Here is a 27371-nt window from a genome sequence, read left to right on the forward strand (position 1 = left end):
CCCAAAACACATTCACCTTGTCCCATCCTATAGCTCTATAAGAGGCAAAACTGCAGGATCTGTCATCTTGTATACATCATGGATCTCCATTTTTAGCAAAAAGAATCAGTGATGCTACACTTAAATGAAAGTAACAAGGATAAGATCCCTCCACTCGATTCAGAAATACACTTCATATAATCATTTCTAGAAAGCCCCTTGCCAACACTCAGAACTTTAGGCTGAATTAAAACACACTAGCATTGACATTTGGATAAGTTGTTTTTTTCAATGAACATGTAAGAAAATCTAAATCAGACAATTATTTTGTTCATATTCCAATAATTGGACAAACATGGCATTTGTTCAAAAGCAGAATGCATATTTTTATGGTGAGGTTTTACAGCATCAGGTAATATTTATCTTTGAAATGGTGGCTGGGGAGAAAGGGGGTGAGAGAAATGTATAAAAAAAATCAGGGGGGAAATGTATCTTGCATAATAAAAAGAAATATGCAGAACTGCTTTAGGGCTCTAGAGAAAATTAAAACCACATCTATTTTTTCCAAGGAATGTTTTGATGTCCCAGTTTTATGTATGATTTGTTTAGTCATAATTTTCCTTATTTTATTGTTTAAATTGTGCATTATAATCTCTTCCTTTGTGCTTTGACAAACAACTATCAGCATAATAGTCTTTGGAGCTATGTGAATGCCAGGGAACAGATGCTTGAAGAAGTTTAAACAACTAGAAACTGACTGCAGAATGCTGTGCCATAATATTAGCCGTTTAACTCTTTCTCACTGAAAAAGCTGTAGACTCAGTCACAATTTCACCCAGGAATATTTCATACACCAATACGGAATAGGAAAAATGAGGCAAAATGCTATGCCACTATCTCTGGAAGGTCAAAATTACAGTATGTCTTATGCCATATATGATGTCTTATGTGATTAAGAGCTTCGTGATCTTGGTTTAGTATCTAGTGGGCTGAGTCATATGAGACCATCACCCATTTCCTTATACTGTCTGTCTGGCTCCACCCAAGATACTTCTAAGGCAAGCTGTGTGCACAGCTTTTTGTTGGACCTGCTCACACTCCTGTGCAGAAGGCCAGCACAAAGGCCTTGTGGTGATTTGGGGAATCTATCTATATAACTCATGGATTCTGTGTGAGATTATGGACCCTCTGTATGTATCTTTACCAAACTGCAAACACCATTTTGAATGTGCAGCCCTGGGTCTTCTCTATTGGACTGAATTACAAGAGGTAGTGAGTGATAGAGGGCTGACAAGAGCAATTCATTAACTCAGAATGGTCCCCTATTCAAATACAGTACAAACATCTGTCTAGGATAGATTGGCTCTCAACCAGGAAAGGTGGCCTTTTGAGGCTGATTCAGGCATCCCTGACAGAAGGCCTGGGAGGTAATAAAAGCTCAGGAGCTGCTCTATGTGGGGTCTTCAGTTATTTTCACCAGCTGATACTGAAGGAAGCTGCTTCACAATCCCGATGAAGCGCAGGGGACCCTGCCTGTCTAAACTCAGATGGTCACCCGAAAGACTCTCAAGAGAAGGATGACATTGCGTTCAGGGTGTTTCTTGTTTCCTAAATCTCTGTACTCTCTCATTAAGTAAAGATCAAGAGTGTTTTAGAATCCTGTGTAAAGACTGTCTCTGTGTTATGTGCTACACCTACCATATGCCCTGAAGAGTTAACCCCAGAGTGCCCACATGGCTGGAGTTTTTGGAGATGCTGTGTTTAACTATGAGGAAGCCCGAGAGATCAGCACTAGCCCCAGGAACTAGGCAGTTGGGTCATGGGGTCTAAGTTCTAAGGAGGGGGCGCTAGACAGAGGACCTGCACTTTGAGAGTGCCTAGGGACCCCAGCATAGGGGCAGTTCATGGACTCTGTTCATACTCCAGAGGCTTAAAGCACATGGGATACAGACTTATGCCCCCATTAAGCCATATTTAAGGGGTCCATTGGCCTTGTGACAGCTTTCTTCATAGGAGTGAAAAAATTTTAACCACTTTACTTGACTTTAGCCCATCGTTTTCTGTCATTTACTTCCAAGAGCACTACAATCTATTAAATTCTACTTTTTAACAAAAAGATTTAGTCAAGAGCAAAGGCAGCCTACATATAACACATCTGCAGCTGGAAATGTTACTGTATTCTGCCTTTAATCTGTCAGTTGTTTTTAAGCAGTAAAAGGAGATTTTTGCAGTAATGTCTCAAAGAACCTTTGTTCACTCAGAAGTTATGAAGGAGGTTCATCCCACTAGGGAGCTTGTTATACAGTTCCTCTTTTCTATCAGGTAATATGGGTAAGGGATGGGGAGAAAGCTAAGTTTTGCTCTGTAAGAGTTGTTTGATTTCACCGGGGAAAAATAAGTACATTGTTCACAGGTGACAAAGGGTACATAAACAGAATTTGGGCAGCCTAACAACCCCCCTCAAGTGCCATTCCATTCCAGCCTGTGTGGCTTATTAAATTCCATGCGTGGCTGGGGTGATACTGAAGGTTTTGTATTTGGAGTTTGTCCACGTCATCATTTTTTACCATATATATTCATGCAGCTCAGTGGAAGGAAAGCTCTTTTTGGACCCTTGGTTCCATATCCTTTCAATGGGTATAAATGTTGCAAAGAAAGTGTATAACCAGCAATTTGGAGAAATAATAAATAAGGACATGTTTGGAAGGAATCCATTTACAGATTTACTTATTTATTTAAAGTAAAAAGCAAAATCATCCAACTTTCAAAAAGGAAGGCTGTAACAGGGTCTATCAGGCCTCCTCAACCCCCTCCTGAATGCATTGGCACCCTGAACCACCACCTCCCCATCCCCCCACCAAGAAAATCCCATTCAGACTGGGCCACCACCAAGACTCCCCTCTGGAGGCCTAGAAGTGCAAGGAGGAGACACTGACCAGTCAGGAGCCAGCAGACCAGTTAAGGAGTCTTGCCTGTTCTTTTCAGGGACATTGTGGCATAAGACTGGGACAGAGGAGGAGCTCCTCAGTACTAGCCTGGAACTCCAGGGCCAGGTCAGGGCCTTGCCTTCAAGTATTAATTTCAGAAAGGGGAACTACACAAAAATGAGGAGGTTAGTGAAACAGAAATTAAAAGATACAGTACCAAAAGTAAAATCCCTGCAAGCTGCATGGAAACTTTTTAAAGACACCATAACAGAGGCTCAACTTAAATGTATACCCCAATTTAGAAAACATAGTAAGAGAACCAAAAAAGAGCCACTGTGGTTAAACAACAAAGTAAAAGAAACAGTGAGAGGCAAAAAGGCATCCTTTAAAAAGTGGAAGATAAATCCTAATGAGGAAAATAGAAAAGAGCATAAACTCTGGCAAATGAAGTGTAAAAATATAATTAGAAAGACCAAAAAATAATTTGAAGAACAGCTAGCCAAAGACTCCAAAAGTAATAGCAAATGTTTTTTTAAAATACATCAGAAGCAGAAAGCCTGCTAAACAACCAGTGGGTCACTGGACAATCGAGATGCTAAAGGAGCACTCAAAGACAATAAGGCCATTGTGGAGAAAGTAAATGAAATCTTTGCATTGGTCTTCACTGCTGAGGATGTGAGGGAGATTCCCAAACCTGAGCCATTCTTTTGGGTGACAGATCTGAGGAACTGTCCCAAATTGAGGTGTCATTAGAGGAGGTTTTGGAACCTAAACAATAATAAGTCTCCAGGACCGGACGGTATGAAGGAACTCAAATGTGAAATTGCAGGACTACTAACTGTCATCTGTAACCTATAATTTAAATCAGCTTCTGTACCAAATGACTGGACGATAGCTAATGTGACGCCAATTTTTAAAAAGGGCTCCAGAGATGACCCTGGCAACTACAGGCCGGTAAGCCTCACTTCAGTACCGGGCAAATTGGTTGAAACTATCGTAAAGAACAAAAATGTCAGATACATACATGAACATAATTTGTTAGGAAATAGTCAACATGGTTTTTATAAAAGGAAATCATTCCTCAACAATCTACTAGAATTCTTTGAGGGGGTCAACAAGCATGCGGACAAAGGATATCCAGTGGATATAGTATATTTAGATTTTCAGAAAGCCTTTGACAAGGTCTCTCATCAAAGGCTCTTAAGCAAAATAAGCAGTCATGGGATAAGACGGAAGGTTCTCTCATGGATTTGTAAGTGGTTAAAAGATAGGAAACAAAGGGTAGGAATAAATGGTCAGTTTTCAGAATGGAGAGAGGTAAATAGTGGTGTCCCCCAGGGATCTGTACTGGGCCCAGTCCCATTTAACATATTCATAAACGATCTGGAAAATGGGGTAAACAGTGAGGTGACAAAATTTGTAGATGATACAAAACTACTCAAGGTAGTTAAGTCCCAGGCAGATTGCGAAGAGCTACAAAAGGACCTCACAAAACTTGGTGACTGGGCAACAAAATGGCAGATGAAATTTAATGTTGAAAAATGCAAAGTAATGCACATTGGAAAACATAATCCTAACTATACATATACATAGATGGAAGTGATGCATGCAATCAAACCCAGAGTATGGAGAATAGCACAACTCTTGCACGGATAGAAATGGACACTGACATCATCCACTAAGACTTCAGATTCTCTTTCTGTTCATCTACTATTGAATCATCTCCTTCCACACACAGCTTTTTTCTTTCACTTCTTACAGAAGTCAGTTGTTGACGGATGAGCCATCCATTGTCAAAGATGGTGATCGCAGTTAGAAATCACCTGGAAGGAACGGGGGGATCAGAATTTGAAAATAGATATGATTGTGCAGTACCCACAGAGAACATGTGTTACACGACACGAGGTGCTTCTTAAAAAACAGACCATTTGTTTGCACTCCATCTGTGCAGTCAGATGGATGAAAAGCCAGCAGAACCCCAAGGAAGGCAGGGGGGAATGTCACATCTGGGGAATCACTCCCCCTATCTCGAGGAAGCCCCACCACAGGACCCTTCAACAAGGATATGGATTCATACATAGGGAAGGGACGGCCACTCTTCAAAATATCCTCCTCCTAACCCAGATGTTACCTTTCAAGAATGTAGCTTTTGACCCCTGTTCTTCTGTGCAGTGTGGAACAATCACCAAATGGAGTGATGGTGGCATCTGCTGCAGGAGAAAGACTTAGAAGAATGGATCCATGGGCCAGGAGGAGCCAAGGAGGACAGGGCCCTAGTACAGAGGATAAGGGACTTTGCATAAATGGTTCTGCCTACTACAGATGTTCAGAAAATGTCTGACATTCAAATGAATGTCAGTGGATGTGTAAGGTTTGGAAGCTGAGCCTCCTGCTTATTCTGTGTGCAGTTGAGGATATCTAAACTCAAATAATGACAGGGAAACTCTGGGAGATGGTAGACACTTAAAAAAAAAGACCAATCCCAAAGAGCAATAGTAGTTCAAAAAGAAAAAAATCTTGTGTACCATATATGCTATGAAAATTAATCAGTTTAGCTGTGGGGAGAACTGCATCCAAGTTAATGGGGAAAGTTCAATCTTCTATAACATTCACCATCAATTCCAAATCCAGTGACTTGTCAACTCCACTGTTTTTGAGAACTTGCCAGGAATCTGGTTTTAAAATAAAATTCATGAGCTGCCTGGATGAATTCATTTTGAAAAACAATATGGTTGATGTCACTCAGCGCAGTTAGCATTTTAAATACAAAGCGAAGACAGCTATTAATAACCAAGTGACCTTGGAATACTTGGGTACCATTGAAAAGGGTATTTGAACTTAATATGTTTTAGAGTGGATAAGTTGCTTTGTGGGATTAATCAAGCAATTTTAAATGGACAGACTGAACTGAGCAGGGGGTCGAGAACCTGTGGCAGCTGGTTGTGGATGGAATACTTTTGTTCCTGCAACTTCTTCACTTTGAAGAAGTTCTATGGGCAGTATTTTCAGCTAAGAGCAATGCTAAGGCAGCTGGCTAAGAGCTGAAAGAAGTATTTGGCTCAAAATGTCTCTTACTGATATTTTTAGTTTTCTATTGAAATCACTGGGGCTACATCCACCTAAGTTGAGATAGGGAGGTGTAGCAGCCTGGCCCAGCAACAAAGGGGAATTCATGCAAAGGAAAGTACAGTCCACAGGTCCCTTCCACCATCATAGCCATATCCTTTGCATAGGCAGGCCTCTCTAATTTTGGGGACGTGTAGGCTGCCAGTAGAGGTGTTAATCACAGCCTAAACCTTCCTGTACCACTTTCCACCTTTGGGGCCACCTGACAAAGTGTAACACCAGTGAAAACCCCCATAATGCTGCATTGAACCAATATATATTCTTGATAACTTTCTAATAATATCCACCTCTTGCTGAGGGCAGTCTACATGTACAGCGCTGCTGCGGTGCAGCTGTACTGATGCAGCACGTCGGGTGAAGACGCTCTATGCCAACAGGAGAGCTCTCCTATGAGCATAATAAAACCACCTCCGTGAACAGCAGAAGCTATATCAGCGGGAAAAGCTCACCAGCCAACATAGTACTGTGCACACAAGTGCTTATGTCAGTGTAATTTATGTCACTCTGGGAGGATGGTTTATTCACATCCCTGAGCAATGTAAGTTATGCCAACCTAGGCTGTAGTGTAGATGTAGCTTGCATTAATTAATAAAGAGTTGGCCAACAAGAACGGCCTTTTAAATAAATAAATAATAAAAAGGAAGCAGCAGAACCTGGTTGAGGTGAAGGGCTGTTGAAATAGCAAGTAGTTTGCATGTAACATAACTCCAGCAAATAAAATAAAATAAATAAAACTCATATCTGAACACAAGGAAAATGGTGGTCCTACAGCTGTATAGCTAAGATTTTGGATGGTGCTCCAGTACCACAGTGATCAATGGCATAGTCGGGGAAATTAAAGCAAATGTGATAGATATTGGTACGACAGTCTATTACAGTGGCTCTCAGACTTTTTTACTGGTGACCCCCTTCACATAGCAAGTCTCTGAGTGCAACCCCCCTTATAAATTAAAAACATGTTTTTGTATATTTAACACCATTATAAATGCTGGAGGCAAAGCGGGGCTTGGGATGGAGGTTGACAGCTCATGACCCCCCCATGTAATAACCTCACAACCCCCTGACCCCCAGTTTGAGAACCCCAGTCTATTAGAATTACAGGACTGATCTCAGCTGGTCTAAATTATCATAGTTCCATTGACTTCATTAGAACTCTGAGAAATTACACCTACTAAGGAGCTGCCCCTAGTGTGCATGTGTAAGCCAATGGACTGCTACACTAGCCAGGGAGTTCAAATAAACTCCAAACTCTAGTTCAATTCAAGTCCATTTCTTCAGGGCCAGCTGTGTTAACATAAAGAAAATACTAAAACAACACTTAGTAACAACCAGCAGAGAGCTTTCCAGCTTTCAGCAAACTACTAGGGGATAGGATGCAACCTTCCCTTTAGGAAGCCTTTCCTATTACAGCTTCCCTCTTTCTTTTATAGCCCCAGACCAGACCATTTCTGTAATAGGCAGGGAACATGAGTTCTACTTGTGACCCCTTGGCATGATAGGACTTAAGGAGCACCCTTATATTTCACCACAACAGGACAGCTGCTATAACTGCTGAAAAAGATAAAGGGGGTCATTGTTTTTCCCCCATATGTAGAACATATTGTTTAGTCGTAAGAACTTGTCTGAGCTTGGTATTGTGCAATAAGTGCTCCAGTTATTTATGTTCTGCAAGATATGGAGTGTATTTCATCTTTAAATAGACTGAAAAAAGATATTCATAACGTAGCAAAAATCTATTATAGCTCAATTTAATATACTGAAAATTGTTATACTCTACTGCATGTAAAATGAAGCGAGGACTGAGGGTGAAGGAAAAAAGGAAGTCTCTGTTTCTACTACAAAAGATGCCAATACAATTTTCACTAATGTGTATCCTTGTTGGTAGTCCAAGGAGAAAAACCAGGTAAAATATGGGGATGAGGCCTGAACTACCATCTCTCATCTAGAACTGGCTACCCGCCAGGTCCAGAAGAAGTCATACTAGTGGGACAGCATGGGAAAGCTTGCACACCTGTTACTTATGCCATAACTGTGAATTGATAAAAACACTTCAGTCTCTAGGGCTGTCAATCTGCCACTTTTCATGGGCATAAAAATTCATGCCAAAAAGTGTAAGTTCAACAGTGGTTTAAATGTATAAGATTGGGACACTGGGTGTATTTGTGGATATAAAGAGGATTTCAAATTATTTGAGGGAAAAGAAAGAATTTTAATTGGATATGACCTTTGTTTCTAGACATATATGTTTAATGTACTAGAAAATATATATTATGAATAATGCCTCATTACCTTTTATAAATCTATTTTGACAAAAGGCCCAGCTCTGCAAATTTTACTCAATTCATGCACATATAGTTACATGCTGAGTCAACTGATTCAGTGTCCCCTTTCCTTTCCATTCTCCTCCTTCCCCAGTTCATCCCATCTGCACTGTCAATCACTCATCTGGGGCTTGGAAGTAGGAATTTTGACATAAGTAAAGGCTGATTGTTCTCTCCATTCCCCTCCTACATCTCCATCGTCTTCCATTATCTCCCTAACCATAGCACCTTCCATTCTATTTCTCCAACCCTATCCTACTACCCCCTTTCTTTTTCTTCTGTCATTTCTCCCCTCCCTTCTTATATTTCCCCTAGTCACTCTTCCCCAAGCCCCCATCTCCCTCCTTTACCTCTCCACATTTACTCCCCCTTCCCTCAGCCATTATGTAGAGTAAAAATGGGAAGAGAAAGCTGATGGCCATAGTATGGGACCTGGCCATAGGCACTGATTCCATGGGTGCTTCCAGGCTGAAGCACCCAGGGGGGAAAATTGGTGGGTGCTCTGCACCCACAGGCAGCTCCCTGCCCCACCCCAGCTCACCTCCGCCTCAGCTCTACCTCCTCCCCAGAGCGTGCCGTGGCAAGCACTGGGAAGGAGGGGGGAGGCGAGGGACCGCAGCGCTCTCGGAGAAGAGGCAGGGCCAGGGCGGGGATTTGGGGAAGGAATCCAATAGGGGCGGGGGGGGCGGAGTTGGGGCAGGGACTTTGGGGAAGGGGTTGGACCCCTGAGGTGAGAGGGGAAAAAAGCTGGTGGCAGGGTCTCCTTCTCCTATTGGTGGGGAGACAAATCATCCTTTACTGAACAAAAGACAGATAGGAATTCCTCACCAGAAATGGCTGCTTTTCCTGTCAGGTCCTTAGGGGCTGTTATTTCTCTACCTACTGGCAGGAAAGTTGGAAGCCCCAGAAACTCCTTAAACAGGTGCCAGCTCCTCCTGCCGCTACCACTTCAAATTCCTCCACCTGGTGAGTCCTCTCTTCTGCAACCATTGAGGAGGAGGAGCTGTTCACCAGCTGAGCTCCCCAAGCCCAGGGAGAGGGAGAACAGAGCGCTCTCTCATTTTTACTCCTGCATGGTACTGTGAGTGGGAGTAACTGCACTCATGTGAGCTGCAGGATCAGGCCCTTAGAGTCTCTTCCAAAGCTAATCAGGCCCTTAGTTTGTAATAAATTATATAGCATATATCTAATGGTATGCATGTGTATTAGCATGTCACTAATAATGTTCACCTAGTCAGATGAATTAAAAGGTATTAATGAAACTTATTAAAGATGCAGTGTGCTGTAGTGCTTAGAGGAGCTGGAGTTTTAAGTCCTGATTGTTTCAAGACTCCAGGTTTCTATTCTTGAGTCTCACTGCGATACCTACAGCATTACGCTAAAGGACCAATTCAATAAAGCACTTAAGTACATACTACACTTTTATCATTTGGCCAAGTCCCATTGACATCAATATGATTTAAACACATGCTTATGTACCCTTCCTGAATAGGGATGCTTTCCTGAATCAGGCCTGACCCTATAGGTGTAACCTTTGGGTGGGCTAGAGTTTACTTCATTGCCATTCTCCAGTGCCTAATAAACTCAAGTCCCATAGACTGGAGACACAGTATTCAGTCACTGAGGATTTTCAGCAAGGATCGCATAGGGTTAACCTCCCCACAATTAAGTCCAAAAGAACAAAAAAAAGTAATTTAATTCTTAAGTACCAACTTTATAAAATCTTATGATAAAGACACATGAATAATAACTTAATTTTTACAACAAAACATGGCTACTTTACAAGCCACATACATTATAAAGAAAACAAATTAAATCTAAACAGGTCAGTCCCCATAGAAACACCAGGTCAGTCCCCATAGAAACACAGTGAGAGGAAACTCAGAGTTCCCAAAAGCTTAGGGGGAGTTCACCTGAGTGTCAGCTAGAATCTTTGGTCACCAAATCTGTCTAGTCTGCTGAGTCAAAAGCAACATCTTCCCTCCACTTGCTTGCAGAAATCTTCAGTTGGAATCCATGCAGACTCTTTCTCCTCTGCTGCTGAAATAACTCAGTTAGCTAGTCAGCTAACCAATTAGCCAACCACTCAGTTAAGTATACAGATTAAAAAAAAAAAAAAAGTTACAAGAAAAATGCAAAACTGAGAATAACAAAATAAATGACTCCCCATTATCATATTTAAATAAAAGAAAAGTTGGTGAATCATACTAGTTCAGACAATTTAAGTAAAACAGTTTGGCTAAAATCAAACAACATTCAAAGCATACCATTAAAATAAAAAATTAGTTTTCCCTCCCAATTTCCTCTTTCTATAATTAACACTGCTAAGACTTCCTTGTTGATGTTAACAATAACTTCCTTGATGGGTTAACAATATCACTAACTTTCTGCAAAATGCTTCAGAGTTAGGGAAAATAGCCTGCTTTCAGCTCCTGGGCTCAGCGTCTCCCAACCCACACAGTGCACATTGCCTTTCTCAAAGCAGCTGCCCTTACTATGGCCTGATCTACACTGCCACTTAAGTCGCTGTAAGTTACATGGCTCAGGAGAGTGAAAAAATCACACACACCCCCAAGCAACGTAGCTTACATTGACCTAACACGGTGTCTAGACCATGCTATGTCATTGGGAGATGCTCTCCCTTTGACTTATCTTTTGTCTCTCGGGGAGGTGGAGCCCTGAAGTCGACGGGAGAACGTTCTGCCATCGACTTAACATGTCTTCATCAGACCCGCTAAATCGACACCACTGCATCGATTGCAGCAGCCCAGATTTAGAATGCCAGTGTAGACAAGCCCTTACTGCCCTCATGAAGTCTGAGTTTAGCGACAGAGAAGCTATTGAACATACACAAAACTACCACACCCAATTCCAGAAATGTGGAATTGTGGAGAGCTAACTGTGCATCTGCCTACCAACAATAACCTAGACAACACATTCCTCCCCGCCCCCCCCCCCACACCAATAGATCTCTTAAAGAAATATCTCCCTATTAGACACATGGGTTACATATGCACCTCCACTTATACATCTGCAAGTGGGCACAGTACTTCCTTATCATCTGTTGTAGGCATGTTGTGAAGCTTAATGTTTTCCATGGAATTCATTATCTTCTGTTGTAGGTTTTTCTACATAACTAGTATCTAATGTTAATGAAAAACCTAAGTTTAAAATAGTATTTTAGAGAATAATTATGAGCTTCCTACCACTACTCCTCATCTTTTCCCTTTTTCTATGTATGGCTTTTAAATTGTATATTTTTCAAGCTGGAGATTAATTTTATTTGTGCAGCCTGTACAGTGCAGAGTACATTGTTGACAAATAATAATGATACACAATAAAAGTACTGAAATAGAAAGAAAGGACATGCCAGAAATTGAATGCCTCCCATATTGCTCTTTTGAAGTCTACTGAAAGTTCTGTCAAACATTTTTGTGCCAACCCACACAATTCACAAACTATTCCAATCACAGTGGGCAGTGGGCAAGAACATTTTGCTCCAGTAGTTTAATTTGCTTATCACAAAAAATCTCTTAATGAAAATTGTTTTCTGCACTCTTACAAGCAAAATACAGAAGAAATCACTTAATGTCAGGATCTCATTTAAAGCATCTTAGATATCTTAACAACCCATTAGAAAGATTAGCTATGAAATTCATGTCAACAGTACCCAATAACACATGTATCAAAGAAAGAACAGGGCACACATTTTTATGCATTCAGAGCTACTTATTTAAGTGGATTCCATTTATAATTAAATTTCACACAGTTTCTGGCAGAAAAAAAAATTGCATCTATTGCTGTTAATATATTTACTGCACAATTTTGGCAGCTTTGATCAGCTTTGTCATTTCAGGCATCCGGTGGTTTTCATATTGATTCATACATTAATCAGAACACTTTTTTATTTCAGAATTAGCATACCAAAACTGTTCTGTGAGTTATCATGCTAATATGTTCTATCAAAGACTAAATTAACATTTTACTGCTGTTAACCAGAGGCAATACTTCAGATAAAATTCAGATGAAGGTGCCAAATTTTCCATGTTTCCAGCTGCTTAAATTTCAGGGTGCTAAATCTCTATGGACCCAAAGAAACATCTCCTCAAAAGAAATAACACGGATATTCAGGGACCAAATGAAGACTTGGGCTGCTCAAAAGCCAGCAATGAAGTAAAGTATAACAAGATCATTTAACTGGGCTAATAAATTACATACACACTGGTAAGCAAAGCAGTGCAGATAATAGCAGGTAAGAGTCTCTCTCCCATCCCCCACACCCTTTATCTTTTCAAACCTCTTCTAATTTAAAAGATAATGTAAGAATAAAAAAAATCCACAAAATCCTGTTGTCCTACCATATCTGAATAATGTTATCTCATCAGGGGAAAAGGGGGAAGAAAAACAATAAGATAATATTTTGTTCTCTTTCCATTCTCCTCAGATATAACCTGCTAGACTTTATACATAGCAACTCTTCAGTATCAACAGTAAGGATTGTGCATTAGTGCTTAGTGGTTCAGATGGCAAATGTTATAATTTTTTTTTGCCTGTAAATACATAAATCAATACATGCAGCTCATACCACCAGAATCTGCACATCAGATTCTATTCAACTACCTTTCTTTACTCACATGATGAGAACAGGATGGCAAGGGAAATAATTCTATTGATGCCACAGAGACTGTTTAGTATCTTCTAGATTCAGGCCAAATGGTTTGCTAGAAATTGGATAGTGACTAAAGATGGTGGAAGGAAGTTAGAAGGAAGTTCTCTCTTTTCATGTAAGAATGACTTCTTTCCATATCACATCATACAGGTATTGTGAAAATGCTGTACCAATTATTTTTTTATGTAGATTTAAATAATAGAGATGATCATCCAAGAATGTAGGTGACCTAATATAAAGAATCGTGTAATAAATACAATGACATTAAACCTCAGCAGCATTAAAATAATAATTTCCACCTCCCCCCTTCATCATCTAGTAAGCATAGCCTCAGCCTTCTCTGAAGACCTTGTGCAGCCTGCCCAGAAAGTCATCAAAGTCAGGCTATTTAGGACCAAGGGGTGGGGAGCATGTTCCAGAATCCTGGAGTTCTCACATAGAACACCCTGCCAGCTGCCCCCAGGGCTTAATTTGTAATGAAAGAGGTGCTGGACCTCAAGGTGGGTGGCTGCTGGCCGGGAGCCCAGCTTCAAAGGCAGCACTCCTGACAACAGCAGCGCAGAAGTAAGGGTGGCATTATATGGTGTATTGCCACTCTTACTTCTATACTGCAGCTGGAGGCAGCGCTGCCTTCAGAACTGGGTGGCCAGAGAACAGCAGGTGCTGGCCAGGAGCCACATGCTTAAAGTTATGCATGTTTGTAAATATCTTCTTAAATCATGGCCCTAAAGGTAAACCTACCTCTTTTTGCTCAATTTAGCAGTATGGAAGTATGGAAGGAAAAAAAGCTCTTTCTCATTACAATAAGCAGTTAAATGTATTTGAAAATTATACTTTTTAATTAAATAACTGCTTTTCAGAGCCTGCTACAGGTAACAATCTTCTGGATTAAAAAAAAACACCTGTGCTCTGAAACACTGACAGCATGGAAGTCTAAGTAAAAGACAAGTTTCTAGCCTGTGTTGGTTTAACAACTCAAAGGCAAACTTTAATATTTAAACAATATACTTAATTTTAACATTAAATATTAACATTCTTGTAATTAAAAAACCTCAATATTTCACTGCTTGCTCATGCAGAGAAGAGTTTCTTACCTTACGAACTTTCACAGAGCTGGGCTAGTTTCCTTTATGTACTAAGAGTAAGATGAAAAGAACTTTGGCTTTTCTATAGAGAAACTTTAATGCCGGAACAAACTTGACAGAACAGTCTTCTTGGCCAGTCTTCTTCCTTAGTATTTAGATTGAGGTAGCACCCAGAGAATGCTAGCAGCTAGATTTCAAAAGGAATCCAGGATAATCAGGTTAGGCACTTTTATAAATCCCAATAGGAGTATCTGTACCATTAGGTGACTAAATCACTTTGAAAATCTGGCCCTAGGTGCTTTCCAACACAGAGAAAGAGATAGGGCCTTATCCTTTTCCTTGTAGTTATGTGCAGATTATAAAACATTACCAAACCAAAATAGTAGTACTTTATAATATTTTGCACAGTGGTAAGAGACTGTAAATGGTATCAGGCTGTGGAAAATCAGGCCCATAGTTCCTGCCCTATCTAAAAAGACAAAGATAGATGAAAGGTGGAAGAAAGGGATGCAATTTACCAGTCAAGTGACCACAGTGATGGTATGTACACATCTTGTTAACTGCATGGTTATTGTTTTTCTCCCTACATTCCTTTCCCTCTACACTACCTGCTCAGTTCAGGCTTCATGACTTTCTCAAGTGAGCACAAAAGGGGGTCATTTTTTATGAATTTGCCAAGTTGCCAGTTAGATTTTTAAATCTGAATCTAACAAACGAGTCTTGCCAATGTGTTATATCCAATATAGAATACATAAGCCCTTTTTACTGAGTCCAGGGAGCATTAGCTTACTAATTTTAACGCTGGGTTCTTTTCAGATCAACCTTTAACGTGAACAGAATTTCTCGTATCAGGACGCTTGATTATTCTTAACCAACCAACAGTTTATTAATTCACCCAGAACCACACTGGATATAGTCAATGGTTCACCACTCAAGTGTAGACACAAACAATGTTTTACGTGTGTGCTACAGACACACAATACAGTCTTGAAAGCAATGATCACAGACTGGATTTGAGGCTCGGAAGTTATATCAAGGAACAGTGCAAATTACTAAAATTTATTTCATTTACTTATGATCATCAACTCTCAATTCTTTAGTACCAAACACATCTATCACACTTCCAATGATGCACTTGTCCGTAAGGCACTTTTAAGAGTATGGTTACTACTGTTTGAATGGACTGGTTCAAAAGGGACAAATTTATAATATCAAAAGCTATTGCTTAAAGTTTATTGTTTCCAATCTCAGGTAGGCCAATTTACATGGCTCAAATGTAAAATATGGTTTCTTTAGGTATCACTAAAGAGTATAGACTTAACAAGATACTCTACAGATATTTATATAAAAGAATAGAAGGGAAATACAAATAAAATTTCACTACTTCTTATCCTCTTAACTCTGAGATAGGGGAGAGTCCTTTTCATATAGCTGGTCTGGGTGCAGGTTTTGGCCGTTGAGGAAAACATTTAACTCATCATACACAGATGAAATACACTAGAAACCGTCTTGGAAAAGCTCAGCTGCAGGTGCCATTGACTACAATAACCTACCATGAGTTTCATATCATCATTCAAGATTGTGTTAATTTCTGAGACGGACTGAGCTTGGTAGCTGAATCAGATGTCGTTGGCATAGATAAACTTGTGCGAGAGTGTAGCTAACAGATTGTTGATGTACATATTGAACAGTATTGGTGAAAGAACTGAGCCTTGAGGAAGGCCATTGATCCGACACTTCCAAGAGCTAGAGCATTTGCCCATATGTACTCTAAAACTGCCTGTTTTGGAGAAAGAGCTCTGCTACTTCGACCCCACAACATGGGGCAACTTGAGAGAGTTTAAACAAAAAGGATTCTGAGACAAACTGTGCCACAGGTGGAGGTCAAATCCAAGAAGATGGTTTCCATCTTTCGATTTTGTTGAAAACAGTTTTTGACACAGCAGGTCAAGACCATTACTTCATTAAAGTCAGCGTCCTTTCCTGAACCCTGCTTGTTTAACCTGCAAAACTCCGTCCACATCTGGAGCGATTCATTGGAGGATAAAATGCGCAAACACCTTGAAACACACTGACAGCAAGGATATTGAGTGGTAACTTGACATGTAGGAGGGGTCCTTGCCTGGCTTAAGAATGGCAATAATCTTTGCTTGACACCAAATGCATAGTAACTTCTTCTCATTAATGACCCGTATGCAGAAGTTAGTAAGCCACTGTAATGACTTTGGTCCAAGGTGCTTGAGGAATTTTGGCAAGATATTATCATAGCCCGGTGCTGTGCCTGGCTTGATGGAGTTAAGGGCCTTATCTAACTCATCGACTGTGAATGGCTCTGGTTGACTCCTACCCACATTCTGATGTGAAAGTTGGCACCATTTAAGAATCTGAAGTGCCTTCCAAAATCTGAGAGGGACGAGGTGTGGAGCATGCTTTCAGAAGTTTTAAAAGAGCAACACTCTGATACGGAAACTACAGCTGAACCACCAAAAAAAAGAAAATCAACCATCTGCTGGTGGCATCTGACTAAGATAATGAAAATGGACATGCATCGGTCCACACTGCTTTGGATCATTATCAAGCAGAACCTGTCATCAGCATGGATGCATATCCTCTGGAATAGTGGTTGAAGCATGAAGGGACATATGAATCTTTAGCGCATCTGGTGCATGAATACCTTGCAACACCAGTTACAACAGTGCCATGAGAATGTCTGTTCTCACTTTCAGGTAACATTGTAAACAAGAAGTGGGCAGCATTATCTCCTGCAAATTGTAACCAACCATGTTTGTTTGAGTGATTGGCTGACCAAGAAAGAGGACTGAGTGGACTTGCAGGCTCTAAAATTGCACATGGTTTTATTTTTAATTCTTTTTTTTAATACATAATTCTGCATTTGTAAGTTCAACTTTCATGGTAAAGAGATTGTACTACAGTACTTATATTAGGTGAATTGAAAAATACTATTTTTTTTTACAGTGCAAATACTTGTAATCAAAAATAAATATAAAGTGAGCAAGGTACATGTTGTATTCTGTGTTGTGACTGAAATCAATATATTTGAAAGTGTAGAAAACATCCAAAAATATTTAAATAAATTTTATTCTATTATTGTTTAACAGTGCGATTAATCACAATTAATTTTTTAATCACTTGACAGCTCTAATCCAAGTATTATATGACCTTTATCCCTTACAGCCCTACTTCTTCTGTTGATCAAGTCTGCTGAGAAGTCACAATCTTGTAGTTAGCAAGAGAGAGTCCTCTGGCACCTTTAAGACTAACAGATGTATTGGAGCATAAGCTTTTGTGGGTGAATACCCACTTCGTCAGATGCATGTGTAGTTATAGCATTATAGTGTAGTTATAGCATTAGACTTCTTCCACAGAAATGAATGTAATGCCACAATTTCAGTGCTACTTCACTGCAAGAGCGAATTTTGTATGAAGCAGGGGAGTATGGAGCATTTGGACTGCAAGTCTCCAATTCAAATCCAGCCCAGGTTGGTTAGTTGATGGTTATGGAAAAGCAGTTTGGTGAGCTTTCTCCAGTTTCTAGTAGCTAGGTGCACAAAGGACAAACTATCAGCACAGCTAGCCATGATTCATTGTGAATCTCAGGAAAGAGGTAGGCCACAAAGAGGTAAGAGAGAATGCAATATCCTCTCATTTGTAGAAGTGGCATAAAACAGTCACAGATTAAAAAGGAATACATAAAAGAGAAGATGGGCTGGGAGGAAGGAAGAAGCTCTTGTTTAAATTCAAACCTCTTCAATATGTGGCACGGAAAAGAATGGAAGAAAGTAAAAGATTAATGACATATGTCGCACTGATGTGCTGCCAATATTTTAACAGGAGCTCCTTCAAAACCCACTTCATTTTTTTCAGTGATACATGCAACATTTGCTGGGTTACTCTGCCCAGGCACCCCCCCACTCTCCACCAGAATGAGGTGCTATTAGTCTCAATATGCAAAGGTAAAATCACCTTCTTGCTCCTATTCACTGTTCCCTTGTTTATACATCCAAGCATCATATTAGTCCTTTTTGCCACAGCATCACCGTGAGAGTTTTTTTTTTAATGCCATGCCCCCTAAATTCTTTTCAGAGTCACAGCTTTCCAGGATACAGATAGTCCCCCATTTGGCAGGAATGACCTGCACTCCTCATTCCTAAATATATATCTTTCCATTTGGCTGTATTAGAATATATTTTGTTTGTATTACCAAGTAATCCAGATCGCTCTGTATGGCTGCCCTGTCCTCATCATTATTTACTATTCTGACAATCTTTGTCATCCACAAATTTAATCAGAAATGATTTTATAGTTTTCATATGTACATAATAAGATATAACATGATAGGAAGAATAGTAAGAGGCCAATATTGGTCTTTAATGATCTGAAAATCAGAAAGGAATTTTACACTAAGGGGAAGCATCAACAAACTTTTAAAGATGAGTACAAAAGTAAAGTAGGGGAAAAATCTGAAAGCTAAGACACAAAATGAGTTACACCTAGGAAGGGACATAAAAGGCAATAAGAGGTTCTATAAATACATAAGGAGCAAGAGAAAGATGAAGGACAATGTAGGTCTTTTTAGTGAGGAAGGATTGCTAATAAGCGATAACATCAAGAAGGTTGAGTGGTTTAATGCCTATTTTGTTTCAGTCTTCACTGAAAAGGTTAATTATGACCAGATACTTAACACAATTAATATTAACAACAAGGGGGGAAAGAACAAAAGCCAAAATAGGGAAAGAACAATTTAAAGAATGTTTAGATAAGTTAGATCTATTCAAGTTGGCAGGACCTGATTAAATTCACTTTATGTGAATAGGTTAAGGAACTAGCTGAAATAATCTTGAAACAGTTAGCTATTATCTTTGAGAGCTTACGGAGGACAGGTGAGGTCCCAGAGGACTGGAGGAGGACAAATATAGTACCTATCTTTATAAAAGGGGAACAAAGAGGACCCAGGGAACTATAGACCAGTCTGCCTAAATTCAATACTTGGAAAGATACTGGAACAAATTACAACTGATTCTGTAATAAGCACCTAGAGGATAATAGATTTTAATAGCCAACATGGATTTGTCAAGAACAAATCATGTCAAACCAATGTAATTTCCTTCTATAATAGTGTTACTGACTTTGTGGATATGGGGGAAATTGTAGGTGTCATATATCTTCATTTTAGTAAGGTTTTTAACAGTCTCACAAGACACTCTCATAAGCAAACTAGGCAGTAGTGCTGCAGAAAAGAATCTGGAAGTTATATTGGATCACAAATTGAATATGAGTTAACAATGAGATGCCATTGCAAAAAAAGGCTATTATCATTATGGGGTGTATTAACAGGTGTTTCCTATGTAAGACAATTGTCCCACTCTACTCGGATTAGTTAGGCTTCACTGGAGTACTGTGTCCAGTTCTGGGTACCACACTGTAGGAAAGGTGTGGATAAATTGGATAGAGTCTAGAGGAAAGCGACAAAAATGATAAAATGTTTTGAAAACCTGACCTATGAGGAAAGGTTTAAAAACACCTGAGCACATTTAGCCTTGAGAAAGGAAGACTGAGGGGGGGGGGGAACGATACAGACTTCAGATACATTAAAGGCTGTTATAAAGAGGATTGTCATCAATTGCTCTCTATGTCCACTGACAGTAGGACAAGAATAATGGGGTTAATCTGTAGTAAAGCAGATTTAGATTAGATATTAGGAAAAAACTTCCCAACTATGGAGAAAGTTAAGCACTGAAACATGCTTCCAAGGGAAAATGTGGAACCCTATTATTGAGGATTTTTTAAGAACCGGGTAACAGGGATAAACACCTATCAAAGATGCCTAGGTATACTTGACCCTGCCTCAGCACAGGGGGCTGGACTACATGACCTATTGAGGTCCCTTCTAGCCCTACATTAATATTAGTATATCTTACATGCAGGAGTTTTTCTCTTGATGGTGCCAATGGGCTGATAGGGAAGCCAGGTCAGCTCTCTCCTGAATGATGTGGTGGGTGGGAGGAGGAGGAATTTTCCTCTAGGTGATAAAAGTGGTTTGAGGGAGATATGGGAAACATGGCACTCTCCTTGTATCAGCTCTTCATACCCTGGGCTGGGGCCTGCAAGCAGTTATTGGGAGGGAAAGCAGTCCAGCTATGCTGCAGGACTCCCAACTCAGTGTAGGCGCTTCCTATGCCCACCTCTTCTCCTCCTGCTGGAGTGACTGGTAGGGTGTGTGTTGGTATGCGAGGACTGTGTCCTGTAGGGGCTTCTTGTGGTGTAGCCGAAACATGCAGTAGGATGGAAGTACCTTTTGCAGCATCTGCTGTAATGTCAGACACGTTTATGTGCAGCAGCTGCCTGAAGACTATGTTGGGCTGCTTCCTCCATGTCCCCTGTGGAACAAAATGTGTTCCCAAATGCAACATGCAGGAGCAGTCTAATTGCAGGAACTACGGTTTTTATTTTATTTGCATGAAGTGTGCAAAAGAGTGAATAGCAGAAAGAGTCCTCATGGCTTAAGCCTTTTGTACACTTGTACAAGGGCTCACTATGATATATCCCTGAGCGAACACCACACCAGTCAGTTCTGTCTTGACACTAGGAGGGGACTGACATTTGTAACAAGCAGAACTGGACTTAAAAATTTTGTGTGGGCTTATGAAGCTAATGTTTTTCGAATATTCACCACTCCTCCTTGTAATCAATTCCTATCCACCATGAACACAACACTGTGCAACAGGCTAACCTATGGATTTTGGAGCAGGTTAGCAAGTTGATTACATAGTAAGAATGAGAACATGTGCATACATAGGATCTTTAAGTCTCCTGCCTCAGCCTCTTGCTGAAGAAGTGGAGCTCAGCCACTTATCTCTTTCAAGCCTAGTGATCTGTTTGCATTGGTTTTGTGTTTTCCAGGCTAGACTCCGAAGGAAAATAATTAGAAACTTTCTTTAAAACATGAAAGCTAAGATTCTTCTTCACGGGACTAAAATGTCAACTTTTATCAAAGGGCTCACTAGAGCATCCTCTTCAGTGATATGGAGACTTTCACTTCTAAGATATCATTGAATCATTCCTAAATTGGTAGTGACCGCAAACCATTACCATCAGCAATGACCTACATGAAACATTAGCGGACTATTGTCAACATCATAAGGAGGAGGGCCATGAACAGATGCACCTTCTACCACTGTCTGTACCTTATCAGTACTGGTATGGGAATATAAATATCTTACTTGGTTCAAATTATTAAAGTTCATTCACAAATTGTTGGGCCACATGCACATTTTAAATGTATTTATACTTTTACAAGTTACTTAGGGAGCTTGAATTCAGGAGTTTTGTTTCTTTAACTTCATATTCATCATTATAAAACTGCTGGAGTTACTCCAGTTCGGAATGGGTGTAAGAGAGAAGAGATTATTTTCCAGTGCCTCCAACCTGCAATACAATGTAATATTATCTTGCATCAATGTATTTGACAAAGTTTTGAACTACTTAACTCCAGCAAATTCAGCTAAACTTAAACAGTCGCACTGTTCTGCACAAATTTCCAATTTCTGAAACTTAGGAAAACTAATTGCTAATTTCTAAACCAAATTAATTTTTGCTCTCCCCTGCCCCCTATCAAAAAGCAGCAAAAGAATAAGCCCTGATCCTGCAGGATGATCTGCATGGATAAAGTTTGACACTTTAGAGAGATCCTTTTATATCAATGAGGCTTTTTGAGGGTGCAAAGGTTTGGATCAACTTGCAGGATCAGGAGTAAAGTTTGGACTTGATTTCAGATTATTTGCTGAGCTTTCAGAGACAAAATGATAAATTTTAAATAATAGGATTTTCCAAAGGGTTAGTCGAGGGCAGCATTTCTCAGCCTTTTTAGGATGGCAATGCCTTATTCAAACTCAAATTTTCTAGTCCACCTTACACTTACATTTTTACTCTCACTTCTACAGTATCAGTGATAATGGTAAATCTATATCATATATGGGGGGAGGACAGAAGGGAGAGCAAGATTTTCTTTGCTTTAGATTATAACAAAATTTTCAGTGCCTCACAAATCCCTGATAGCTCTTCATGGTCCTCCTGGGGGGTCATGCTTCATCAGCTGAGAAATAGCCTAGATCAATGATTTTCTGCACATGGATAATAAATTTGTTTTTCAATAAAGAAACATTTGAAATCATGCCTCCTTTTCACAATATTTTCTAGGTTTACACACTAATGACCTCATGCTGCTTTGTGTTAGCTAGCACAAAGAGTAGCAAATGTACTACATTTTTGTGGAAAGCAGGTAGGGCATATACCACCAACTAGCCACTACCATCTCCTCTGTACACATAGCTCCTGAATACAACTCCACATTAAAAGGGGTATGTGGGCAGTGATGGATTAAGACTGAATGGGATCCGATTCAACCAAAGGACCCCCACAACAAATCCAAGTGCTCAGAGCACTTTGGATCCCTGCCTTATCAATGCTACATTCTGATCACTTGCATCTATGGCACACACTAAACTGCATGTTGATGGGCCCCTAAACTCATGGACCTTGTGGATCCATGGGTATACTTCACTCCTCCAACTCAGTTTCCAGATCCAAAGGTCCAGCTTTAATCTGCCTCTGTGGAAGAGTAGGTAAAATAAAGGCAGGAGGGTAAGTACATTGGACCTGTGATGCTTGAAATCTTAACTGGTGGATTTCTGTTTTAGACCATGCTTGCTACTCCATTTGTTCCCCAGCAGCTCCTCGGCAGGGAACTTTGAAAAGAGATATGCAGAAGATTTTTCTGGCCAAGCTTTCCCCGTCTGCGGGTTTTTGTATAGAAGGGGAAACATGCAGCCCTATATCTTCAAAAGAGTGTCAGTGAAAGCTTAGGAGATGATATTAAAATGCCAAAATGATAATAACACGTTACTGTGTCAATGCAAATCAATGTCAGAATGACACGATGTCAATAAACATTATCCTACTATAAAAACAAATAAACCAAAGCATCGGGAAATGTAAAACCTAATCACTATGTTATGTTTGGAATGGGAGACCTAGAGCTACAGATATTATGAGCTGATGCTGTCTCTGTAAAGCTTGTGCCAAGGAGAGGAGGCAATATCAATTCCATTAAAAACAAACATGTTCAGTTGCCTCTTCTCCCTTTAAACAGAACACAATTCACTATTCTGGGTGAGCTACACTCGCCACAGGAATGGATATCGGAGGGCTTTCTGCCATCTTTGTACCATATTGTGGGGCTGGCTGGAGCCTTCCTGACCCCGATGTATCCCTACATTTCCCAGTGTGCGGGGGCGGGAGGAATCTACTGCCTTTATGGTCAACTTACGCTACCACAATGGACCACAGAGCAATGAAGAATCAGCAGGGCCGGCGCAACCCATTAGGCGACCTAGGCAGTTGCCTAGGACGCTGCAATTTGGGGGGCGGCGACCGCGGCGGTATTTCGGCGGCAGGACCTTCCGCCGCCTCTGTCGGGGGGGGTGTGGCATTTTGGGATGGGACCTTCCGCTGCCTAGGGCGGAAGAAAACTGGCGGCGCTCCTGAGAATCAGACCTTCTATGTGCTGAAAGTTGAAAAGAAATGATGGTGAAAAGCAAATATCACCATTTCCTCTCTTGAAATAACAAAGTTGTTGTGCAATAGGTAACTCATTCTGCTGAACTTGGAGAACTTGGGACCAGCATGACTGTCAGGAGAAGATCCCTGAATCTTGCTGTACTAAAAAGAACAAAAAATAGTATAAATCTAAACTAGTGTACCAGAGACTATTTAAAGAGGCTTTGGTGGTGGGGGGGGGAACTGGTGGAGGGGTAAAGGGAAGACGTTTAGGAGCCCACTCCATCTATTCCAAGGGTTAACTGTTAATTTAAGGATAAATCCTGGACCTTTGTTCAAAGTCCAAGTAAATAGGCCTTGCATAGAGGATTGCAGCAGCCCACCATGCATGAAACATGGCATGGAACAACAATAAGGCCACTGGCCACTATGCCTTTCACCACATATTCATATTCTGTCTACTTTTTTTAAGCTAAACTAGTAAGGCCACCCAAAAATAACTGTATAAATCTCTATTTGGCCAGCTGTTGGTGTCTTTTATGTTGTACATGATTTCCATGTGACCTCTCCCACCTACACAGCTCATTGGAAAAGCCCAGTGAGAGTTCTGCCGTGAGGGACGACGATGGGAGGAAGGGTCATATGGACTTGAGAAGTCAAGAAAGGTTTGGCCAGTTTTCCTCAAAACATCTGACAACTGAACTGAACCTCTGTTCAGATTATATATGGTAGCCAGACCCTAACAAATCCATTATAGCACAACATCTTTAAATTAATTCCAGCATGCCAAAGGCTCCTGAGCCTAGCACAAATGATTGGAAAGCCATCAAAAACTAGGCAATTCTATGTTCCCCTTGGAAAAAGTTTGTTTTGTTGAAACAAGTATAAGTGACAATGAATATATTTTGTGCAGCACTTGCACTGAAGTATCACAATGTCTGTAAGACCCATCCATTATATGAAACCTATCATTGTAAACTCATCTGATATGTTCTGATACATGAGCTAGAATGGGACTGAGTTTAGCCCCTCTTTCTTAATTTTGTGGGTTTATAATCTCTCTATGTTAATACCTTTTGTTTTGTGCATAAATATTGCAATATGGCTGCGAGCATTTCTGTGTGGCTTTGACAAGTCACAATCTCTCAGTTCTTTATCAGTAAAAACAAGACTAAAATATTAATCTATCTCACAGGAGGGTTGTGAAGTTTAATGTATTAACATTTGTGAAGTGCTTTGAGATCCTCAGAGAATTGCTGTACAAGTGCAAAGTGCCGTATTGCTATTTATTGATTGTGTAAAGCTATAACTGAATTAAGATAAATCAAGGATTTAATTACAGTAAATAATTAGGCCTGGGCTCAAAATGTAGCCAAAGCTGCTTGCATTTAATTCTCCCTGGAGTTTATTGTCCTTTACCTTCCCTTTTGCCTGCAACAGTGCTTCCCTGGCATCTTTTGAATTTAACTTCCTTTTAAAAGAGTTGAATCAGGAGCCTTTTAAAGCCAAAGTCACAGACACATATAGATGGAAAAGGCATTACCCACAAGAAGAGGAGGTGTTTCTCTTTAATTCCACTCCTGGTTGCCATGCACAGCAGCAGTTCCTTGGTCACGTGGGCACTTTCAGTGGTGGGTTTATTAAAAAAAAAAAAAAAGAAAAAGAAAAAGATTAACTTGGAGCCATAAAACAGCTTGGATCTTAACACACACCCAAGGCAGGTATTAATGGCCCAATAAAACCCAACTTGTCATGTCTTAATGCTATATTGTATGTACTTACTCTACATATAAATTTCACCTTTTAGCAGGCATACAAATTAGAAGATATGAGGCAATGCTTATATGACAACCCTCATTTTCCAGGTTGTCCATTTTGAGATGTGTCCATAACTTAATATTAAGGATGCACAACCTGAATAAAAAAATAATCAGACACCCTGAACATTGGCTGTATATGGGAAGCAAAATGTTTTCAAATACTAGGCGTGGTCTTCACTTAAAAGTTAGGTCAACACAGTGTGAAAATAACCACCCCTGAACGAGATAGCTATGCCAACCTAACCCTTAGTGTATATGTAGCTATGTTGATGGAAGAATGCTTCCATCAATTTAGCTACTGCCATTTGGGAGGTGGTGTTCCTATATCAAAAGAAAAATCCCTTCTCGGTATAGGCTGTATCTAAACTACAGGGTTATGCTAGCACAGCTGTGGCACTGATTCCCAATGTTCAAGAACATGCATGCTAATGTAGCAGTCAAAGTACAGGATTCTTTCCAAGTATTTTAAGATCATTCCACCCAATTTAGACTCAGTCCTCAGATTCAGAGGACAAGATTCACAATTGCCCTGCACCCTGGGTGAAGTACATACAAAGAATAAATCACTTCCACTTTGCACTACTATATATGACTACTGAAGGTGCAGGGCAACTGAGAATCTGACCCAGATACTCAGTTGCAGTAAGATGTTTTTATGCCCATTTCTCGGTTCCTTCTCTGCCCTGTCTAAAAGTGGAAGCAATTTGTTTTGCTCTTTCATGAAAGACTCTACTAGCAACTGCTATAAGAAATCCACACAGTGAAGAACTCCTAAAATCAACCTGAAATATCCCCTTTTGAAATTCTGTGGGGTGGGGGAGAAAGGTTATTCCTCTCTCTGTGAAACTTTGTGGTAGGGTGGATTAAAGTAACAGAAGAATTTATGCACTCAGCACTACAGTCAGAATGGTGACCTCTGGATGTTGAAATTGCATGCTCAACTGCCTGCTGTTTCACTGGTTTGGGGCTAAACTGTGCACCCCTTACTCAAGTTGGGGAGCACTTGTTCACACAAGTAGTGCCATTAGCATTACTGGGACTACATGTCCAAGTGCTCACGCTTCATAGTGTAAAAGTTGAACAAGCTGACACTAAGTTCCAAATTATGCTACTGTTATTAATCATCATGATCTTTTATTATAAAAACTTAAGCTGCAGAAGCCACAGAGAGACAATGCTCAGGCCACAGACTGGAGTACGTGTACCTCCCAAAGCTGGCATACCACTGCTGCAGTTGTAACTTATGCTGGGCTTGAATTTCCCAGTGTGAAGTTATTATTATAATCTTAGTCCACAGAGATTTTTTTCATCTAACGTTTAGTTACCTCCCTACAATAGCAAGCTCACTGACAGAGACTGCAATTAGAGTGGCCAAGAAATTTTTGACAAATTCTTTAATCAGAAAATGATGAATTGTTGAAATCTAGGATGCAATTTCTAGTCAAGATCAGAGAAAGCAAGTGACAGCTTACCCAGAATAGCTCAGTCGTTAAGGTACTCACTTTGGCACTTTGGGAGACCAAGGTTCAAGTCCCTCTTCTTCCTGATTCAGACCAGAGACTTGATTCTGAGGCTACATTTACATTTGAAGCTGGGGTTGTGATTTCCAGCTCAAGTAGACATGCTCGAATAACTAAGTATGAACCTGCCAGGTTCCCCTGGGTACACACTTGGGGTGGATAACCTGTGGCTACACTACCATTTTAGCATGCTAGCTGGGAATCACACTCTCAGCTCCAAATATACACATACCTCAGCTCCCCACTTTGCAGGCATGTGCCCTAATCACTGGGCTATTCTGGGCATGCCTCTCTCACTCTCTCACTGGTTTTGACTAGAAATTCTACCAGTGGGGTTCAAATGGACTT

At 40.3% G+C, this 27371-nt stretch overlaps 1 long non-coding RNA gene across 1 annotated transcript in view; it reads right to left on the reverse strand.

The window, feature by feature from the left end:
• Positions 1–4378: 4378 nt before the first annotated feature.
• The window catches only part of LOC117874985, a 239064-nt gene continuing 216071 nt past the window's right edge, over positions 4379–27371 (reverse strand). Inside the window, exons 6-8 of the long non-coding RNA XR_004645143.1 lie at positions 25227–25305; positions 5038–5179; positions 4379–4729 (exon numbers count right to left, since the gene is read on the reverse strand). This is a non-coding gene — a long non-coding RNA (uncharacterized LOC117874985). The remainder of the gene's footprint in view (positions 4730–5037; positions 5180–25226; positions 25306–27371) is intronic.

This window comes from Trachemys scripta, chromosome 3 (genome assembly GCF_013100865.1).
Source record: "Trachemys scripta elegans isolate TJP31775 chromosome 3, CAS_Tse_1.0, whole genome shotgun sequence".
Taxonomy (NCBI): Eukaryota; Metazoa; Chordata; order Testudines; family Emydidae; genus Trachemys; species Trachemys scripta.